Below are 8,911 nucleotides of genomic sequence, written 5' to 3'. Positions count from 1 at the left end.
GCAGGCCCACAAGGAGGTCTGAGGCAGCCAGGGAGAGGAGGAGGAGGTTAGTGGGGGTGTGGAGTTGCCTGGAAAGAGAAAATATCATCTTTGAACATATTATCATCAATAGTACTACTAGCCAAAGCCATTTCTTTTTATGAGTCTAACTGTTAATATTTAGAAATATGAAAGTATTTTAGGCTATGCTGAGTGGTATATCTCTGCCTGTAGTGGGAGATGGAGATGATGACCAGCAGGTTGAGAACCACAGTGAGCAGAGAGATGGAGGACAGCAGAATGTAGAAGAGCATGGCCTCAGAGTGAGGACGCTTCTGTTGAGGAGCTGTGGAAAGCAGAGTTCACCTCCTTCCAGGGTCTCCATCATCAGAGAGAGAGGAGGAGAGGAGAAGCTGCTGAGGTCTGGAAGCTTTCTGACCAAAGCTCTATCATACAGCTGATTTATGTCTCTCTTCCCTTCTTTTCCCCCCAGCTTCCCTCTCTCACATTTCCTCCCTCTTGGACACTGATGACCCTCCTCCCTGTCATGACAAGAGCCTGACTATGTCAAGAGATAGAGTTAACATTGACCCTTTGTGCTTTCATATGGAGCTATTTGACCACCAGATGATTTGACACAAGGGCTGTACAATTATTTGTGTATAATTTTATATAGCAATTTTATTTTCAAATTTTTTTTTGCCTTTTATCTTGTTGCCATCGCACAAAACAGACAAATATACAGAAAAACAAAAACATGCAGTAAAAAACATGCAATAATAATATTAATCATAATAACAACACAAAATGAAAGCTGCAAGCAGCATTTCGTGAGGCCAAGCACATAGTGCATCAAGCAGAGTACACTGTACGCAGTTGTATTGAGGACTTTTGTCAAATCAAATTCATTTCCTGTGATTTTATTTTTCCCAATAAATTCATTCCCTTTGTTAGACTCAAATCGAGAAATCTGATAATAGAAAAAGAAGAAATAAAAGAAAAAAGGTTGAGCAATTTTTGAACATGAGCGGACATAGTGTTGCAGAGATATGGCTCTTTGCCGCCAGATTGATACCTTCATAGGCGAAAACTGGACGTGTAAATATGCTCTATTCTCCATTTACTACAATGTATTACATGACCTGAGAATTCAAAATTCTATCAAAAATTCATTTTTTTTAGAAAAATAGATTGTTGGACTGACCTCTATCAATGTGCCACTTTTCGTAACAATTGGTTCTATGGGCTGCTTTAGCCTCCCATTGCAGAAAAAAGAAGAAATAAAAGACTAAATATTAATTGTTAATTGAAATTGTCCATACTATAGTGTGTTTGATTTACTGTACTTGTCTTGACCCAAGGAACTGTGACCAAAAAAAGAAGTCTGACGATACGTGAAACGGTTCAAGAGTTGCAGGCCAAAACCTTGACCTGATTGTGGCACTAGTAGGATTGATGTAAATGTGCACACAGATACATTGAGGACTTGAGCAATTTTGATCATCCTGTAGACAGGATTAGCAAATCCCCATGACCCCTTGATTATCTGCGAGAGGGTAAAAAGATGGTCCACTGTTAAGCGGCCAGGACAGAATTCGGTTCTGTTGAATCTGAAGTTCGATGATCGGAGTCCCACTTCCAGCATCTTGGCATAGGCTTTCCCAGGGAGGCAGTGTGATTCCATAGCTGGAATCCATAGTTGGAAAACACCCTCCGATTCCCTTTTTTGAAAATGAGACCCACACAGGAAAATTAGCTCCATACTGAGTTTCACTGATACATGCATGGGTTATATATGCTTTTATTTCATCTCACCTTCACTTCTGTAATGCCCTGTTTACCTGTCTTAACAAAAAAGAGGTAGAACGACTCCAATATATTCAGAGTGCTGCAGCGAGGCTTTTAACTAAAACTAAAAGATGGGACCACATCTCTTCCATTCTCTCTCTTCACTGGTTGCCTTTTAGTTTTAGAATTGATTTTAGAATTGCATTGACTATTTTTAAGGCTTTGCCTGGGCCCAAGTTACCTTTCTAAGCTTTTGATCCCTTATGAGCCTGCGCGCAGTCTGAGATCCTCAGGCAGGAATCTTCTGACTGTCCCTATGTCCAGGTTAAAGACTAAAGGTGACCAGGCTTTTGCCGTTAGGGCTCCTAGGCTTTGGAACGGCCTGTCTGAGGACCTCAGACTGGCAGAGTTAGTATCATCTTTTAAATCTCTTCTTAAAACTTACTTTTATCGGAAGGCCTTTTTATAACCTCTTCTATTTATTTCTTAACCCTGTTGCCTTGCCTGTTATTTTATTCCATTTGTTGTTATCCCTATGGCTGGATCTGTTTGTCTTACCTTTTTGCTTTTAGTGTTTTATTTTTCTTATTATATATTTTCTTTTAGTTTTAACTGATATATTGTTCTCTTCTTTGGTCTTTCATCTCTCTAGATTGTGAAGCAATTTGTAACTTTGTTTTGAAAAGTGCTATATAAATAAAGATTCTTCTTCTTCTTATCATTATTATTATTATTATAATGGTGCGTACATGTGTATTAATTTTGAACCGTTGGGTAAAGGACTTCAGTTCGGCACGCCCTAAAAACCAAACAATTGCAGCCTGCATCTTGCTAAGAGTGTATGCAGAACGTAAATTCAAAACTCCAAGTTCCACCTGAGATGACTTTGGCAAAGCCTACCTCAGAGGACATCTACCTCAAAATGTTGCATGTGTATCGTGGCCGTAAACATGCGATGGCTGTAGTCCCATACAAACACACACATGCATGTATGCACACACGCATGTGCGTGTAGCCGGACTGGCCTAACACTCCGTTTTGCTACGAACTCTGCGTTGTGTTTGTGGATGATGAGGAATGAGGCGAGAACAACTGCTGCCTTGCCAGCCGGAGGGGATTTATTCTGTGTAAAAAACAATAACATCAGTACAGCAACTTGACCGGGGTTTCTACATGCACACCTCTCCTCAGCAGGGCCTGAAGCCGACTGACCATATGACTCGTGTGCCACTTCATTTAGGCTACAACATTCAGTCTTCCATTAAACCAATAAAACAAAATACACCTCATTCTGATAGTGTAATTACAATTACAACATCCGTTTAAGAACCTTTTTTCCCCACCCACCAGCGGCAATTTTTGTATTTTATGGATTTATAATACATTTTAAAATGTGAACAGGAACACACATAGAAATATACACTGTGTATGAAAAAGAATCGAAATTATCAATACAAAACTAATTTACATAACAAAATAACAAAGAGGGAGCTCACATACCTGTGTAAAACACAATAACATCAGTACAGCAACTTGACCGGGGTTTCTACATGCACACCTTTAAAGGAGAAAAGGAGAGAACAGCGGACCGCATGAGAAACCATGTCTGTGCCCAGTGCCCCGTTAGCCTAGCTTAACCTAGCTTGAAATCGGTAAACTAGCATATTACACAGAAGTGCTGTACACGATAAAAAAAAAAATACACATACACACTGAAATAAACATTATGACAATAAAGAACTGCATTTGTGACCTGTACAAAATAAGATTTGCGCCTCTGTCTAGCATTTTTACCACGTTTTAACCTGCAATGGACGGGAGCACTCGTATCGCCTTACCTCTCCTCAGCAGGGCCTGAAGCCGACTGAGGAGAACGGCGCGAATCCACAGGAAGTGACATCGCCAAAATGTCAAAGGTCACACAACAAAAATACAATTAACAAAAAGCTCCCCAAAAGAAAAATATACAGAAACAAGTGTATACATGAAAAACAACAACAAAACATGAACAGAAATGGAAAATGGATTATTGGTGAAATATAAACCTATTACATTAATATATCGGTTACATGCGCGCACACACACACACACACACACACACACACACACACACACACACACAGCCTGACTCGTCAATGCCTACGAGACTGGATTTGCTTTCAAGCACTGAACAAAACAAACATCCAGTTATGCTTAATGGCTGTGTAGTGCGTCTCTCTACCAAAGGAGTCTGTTCACACCTCTGCTAATAGTGTGAGATGATGACAAATCTAACCTCAGAGGTATCACTCCAATCAGAGGTGTTAAGAAAAACACACAAGTTCAAACAAACACATGATGTAGCCTCCTCACTTCAACACATGATGCAACCATGGCTTGAGAGGCCAACAATTAAAGAAAGTGTCTGGTGAATTAATCTAATAGCCTATGGTTTTTCATTTAGTTAAGATCACTGTCAATCATCAATATTGGTGGGCGTTTGCACTAAGGAGGGTTAAGTGTCATTCCAATGTAAACCCTGTGACTTCAAGGCCTTGTAACTGTAATACTGCTTTGATGCGTGGATTGTTCAGAAGAGATGTCCCCTCTTTGGTGAACTTTTTCTTCAAACCCTCCAATAACGTATATAAAAATGCACTTGCGCTTCTTAGGGTGCTCAAGGTTGTATGCATGATTGGAGTGAGTGAAACTACGTTGATTTTAAAACCCCACCAAAGTGCTGTGGTAGCACAGTGTTGTAACTAAGAGAATCGTTTATGGGAGGAGATTTGTGTCAGTAATGGCAAATAATACGACCTACTCCTCGCCTCAGATTCTGACTCTTCTTCTGTTCTTATCCTACTTGATTTGAATGCGGCATTTGATACAGTCGATCATAATATTCTCCTAAACCGCCTAGCGAGCTACGTTGGCATCCGCTTTCCTGGCTAAATTCCTACCTATCCGATAGAACGCATTGTGTCTCACATAAAAATACTATATCTGAATACTCTAAAGTTAACTTTGGCGTACTGCAGGGCTCTGTGCTTGGGCCTTTGCTTTTCTCCATTTACATGCTACTCTCTTGGTGAAATTTTCCACAGCTATGGTATTAAATTTCACTGTTACATGGACGATACTAAAATTTACATACCGATTAGACCAGACGACTGTTCACAACTTACAAACCTAGAATTATGCCTAATCGCTGTCACAATTGGATGTCACAAAACTTCTTGCGACTAAATACCAACAAAACAGAGATGCTAGTTGGCCCCAAAACCCAACTGCCTCTTGTTGCAGACCTTACTCTAAACTTTGGGGATTGCTTAATTACCCAGAGTCCCACAGTTAAAAACCTTGGTGTTCTCATTCGATGCTCACATTAAGGAAATCACTAAGATAGCATTTTTCCACCTTCACAATATCTCGAAAATTCGCTCCCTGCTAAATACGCCAGATGCTGAAACCTTAATACACACTTTTGTTTCATCAAGACTCGATTATTGTAATGTCTTGCTCTCTGGCCTACCTAACTGCAGTATGAAAAAACTACAACTAGTGCAAAATGCTGCCGCCAGAATACTAACCAGAACTAAAAAATTTGACCACATTACTCCAATCTTAACCTCCCTTCACTGGCTCCCAATTCAAGCCAGATCTGACTTTAAGGTGCGTCTGTTAACTTATAAATCGTTACATGGGCTTGCACCATCATATTTATCCGACCTCATCATCCCTTATATTCCCCCTTGTGCCCTCCGATCGCAGGACGCTGGCTACCTTACTGTCCCTAGAATCAAGAAAAAGTCAGCAGGCAGTAGAGCGTTCTCCTACTGAGCTCCCTATCTCTGGAACCAGCTACCTCTTACAGTCAGGGAAGCTAATTCTGTCGAAATCTTCAAATCTAGACTCAAAACCTATTTATTCTCGCAATCATACCTTAGCACCGTTGGCTTGGGTTTGACACAGTCTTTTCTCTTACCCTAGCCTAGACAGTATTTATATAGAAATTTGCTGTTAGGAACCTAGCATAGGGCTGCCTCCTGGTTACACTGTGTCTAATCACTTTCTATCTGATGTCTGTACGAGCGTGTCTGTGCCCAAATACGTCTGGGTTTTGTGCTGCTTCTGTACAGCTCTTTGTGTGTGTGTGTGTGTGTGTGTGCGGCTGGTTTTCTCCACCATTTCTCAGATTCCTGTGCAGTCTTCTATCTGTCAGCAGACGGGTACTGCCCCGGCTCTGATGGTCTTCAGTGCTGGCCTTAGTCCCATCCCTGATGCTGCTCCCTCTCTCCAGTTAAAAGGAAAAAACACAAACGACACAAATACTATTGCACTACTGTTGACTGTTTTCCTACTAAGGTTTCTCTTGGGAGTTTATCCTTGTGTGCATTAGGGTCTAAGGCTGGGGGTGTCAGGTAGGTTAGGCTATGTAGAATAGGTAGATTGTTTGTCTTGCTAAATCTGCTCTTGCCTACCTTGTGTTTTTCGCTATGCTTGTCCTATATAATTTTGTTCACCATTGATTGTGTTTAGTTAGATCTAGCTAGACACATTCTCTGTAAAGTCCTCTGAGACATGCTTGTGATAAAGGGCTATATATAAAATAAACAAACTTGAAATAATAAAATAAATGTGAAATAGAAATAGAAATTGAAAAAGATAAATAATTATAGCTGCTAGCAGCAATATGGCCACTGGTTCCATGGTCATAAGAAAGTTTTACATACTTGAAAAAAAAGAAAATCTCGTAATTACAGTTTGAATACTTTGATAGACCAGTCAGCTAATTCGATTAATTCTGCTGCCGCATCCCCAGCACACCTGTTTGCACCCCATCCTGGACTAGATAGCGTTTTTCCTTGCCCAGGGCCCGAGACATTAGGATCGCTGGATCCTGTACTGCAGCACCTCTCTTGTATGAAAGACATGAAGTCTTTGTTCAGACTGCTGATGGGAATCTGCAGTCTATTCCTCCTCTCATAGGGAGCGATGCTGCTCAGGCTGCGAGGAAGACCATGCAACCTACACAGGTAGCTACTAATCTTCCTCTCAAACACACTACAAGGCCTTGGAGTTACAGGTTTACATTGGTATGACCCTTGATCCTCCTTACGCCCGGGCCACACCGCCTACCTCTACCTGTGCGTACCTCGCTGAACTGCTGCGGCTCGCACACCTGTGGTGCCACACAGACAGCGTTGCTGCCTTGCAGCCCCTATCTTTCCTACATTGAGTTTGTTTTCTACGTGGTTTTTGTTTACCCTCGTTCAGAGAGAGAGAGAGAGAGAGAGAAGAGAGAGAGAGAGAGAGAGAGAGAGAGAGAGAGAGAGAGAGAGAGAGAACACCGGAAAAATACTGCCCTTCTGATGTTCTTTTAACTTATTAACATAATATAATTATAGCCTACGTGGGGTTTCTGCAATGACTACCGTATTTCCACAATTAAAAGCCGGTACTCCACTAATTTAGTCGTGCAAGTCACTGAATTTTCTACAACATCCTGCAAATATTTAACAATAGAAGCCTTGTGTTAACAAATGAAGGATTCTGTCCACAGAAACGCTAGAGGGCTTTTAATTTGAAACGGAAACAGAAAGTGTTGGGTAAAAAAAATATATATATTTTTTTCATGTCTGTGACATATACTACAGATATAGACATTGAAACTGTACTGAAAGGTGTAATGTTGCTGGTATGATGTCAATATGACTACCAACAGATCATTTTCCCTGTCTATTTTTGCTGAGAACCGCGCGTGAACCGTGAAAAAATAGGCGAGACGCCGAATCTCTGGATGAGCCGCAGCCACGTTGCGCCTGAGCTGTGCCTGAGACGCGCTGCTCATGCTCATGTGTGGCTGCTCTAACCTGTTAACATGGGCGCCGAAATTAAAAGCAACAGGTTCCGCGACGCTCACACGCCGCTCACGCAGGCGGTGTGGCCTGGGCGTTAGTGCAAATCCACACCGATATTGAAGTCTTAACAGACACAAATGTCCAAAGTTGTGATTGTTACTGATCGTAACTAAATGATGCTCGGCGTCTCAGCCATGATGACCCGGGACCTCCAGATGTAACAAGGAAAACAAGGACTAATCAGCATAAAAAGCACTACTGCGGCCTCACGCCACACTCATGGCAATTTTTGTCAAGGGGTTCACCGTCCCTTTTGAATGCATTTGCGAGTGTCGAACTCTGCTGCTGAGTACTTTCACCGCGGCTCTTGTCTGTCGCCGGCATGCTTCCCTGCTGTCCACTCCTTTTGCCCCGGTCTTCCATCTTTTCTGCCTCTGTATCCCCAGCGCTGATTATTTGACTGTAACGTGATCTCAGAAAATTCTGTGAAATTACCACGATGTCTGAAATGCAGATGTTGTGGACACAGATTATGTGAACATTACGTTCTTCCACCACAAATTGGATTCTGTGAGAATAACACAAATTGGATTCTGTGACAGCTCAGGTTTGAATCAGGAATTCCTCAGGAAGGAATTTGTGCTTCTGTTTGAGGTTCCATGGTCGCAAGAAATTTTTGCAAACTTGAACTAAAAACAGGGTTGGAGTTATGTGGGAGCCAGTGGGAGTTGAGCTCCCATAAGGAGGGGTCTGAGCTCCCATAAAATCATACATCTGTGGGGGTCGCTAATACATTACCAACAACCATTATTTTAATCACAAATAATGCATTTTTCAATGTAATGAGTATTATTTACGTTAACGAGATAAATAGGCTAAAAGAAACATGTTTTCCAAAAGAACTCCTAGTCATGATCTGAGCTCTTATCTGGTCCATGCTTCTCTATTCTCCTTCTGTTCTTTCTTTACTGTGACCTCTAGGATTGCCACAGATAATGAGTTTGTGTTTGGTGGTGCTTGGGTTTGGGTTTGGGAACACCTCTTCTAGTCAACTAGGGAGTTTGAAAGCCACTGTAGTACTGAAAATAGACAGCAGAGGGAGACATAGACTGTCTAAAAGAGACCATATCTATTTATTTCATGTTTGTAAACAAGATTGCGTGTTTATCTGAAACTGTAGCTCAGCTCACCAATCATCTCTGTTGACAAGAAGATGGAAAAGAACCACAGATGTGGTGCTTTGGGGTAAATCTGTGACACAAATGTTGAGTAAAAAAGATTTTGTGGTGGAAAAGACTAAGTCA

This window comes from Centroberyx affinis, unplaced genomic scaffold (assembly GCF_046629955.1).
Source record: "Centroberyx affinis isolate AG114_WGS23_722 - 3 ecotype Tasmania unplaced genomic scaffold, CSIRO-AGI_Caff_v1 ptg001593l_1, whole genome shotgun sequence".
Taxonomy (NCBI): domain Eukaryota; kingdom Metazoa; phylum Chordata; class Actinopteri; order Beryciformes; family Berycidae; genus Centroberyx; species Centroberyx affinis.
Note: the sequence above shows the minus strand (reverse complement) of the source record.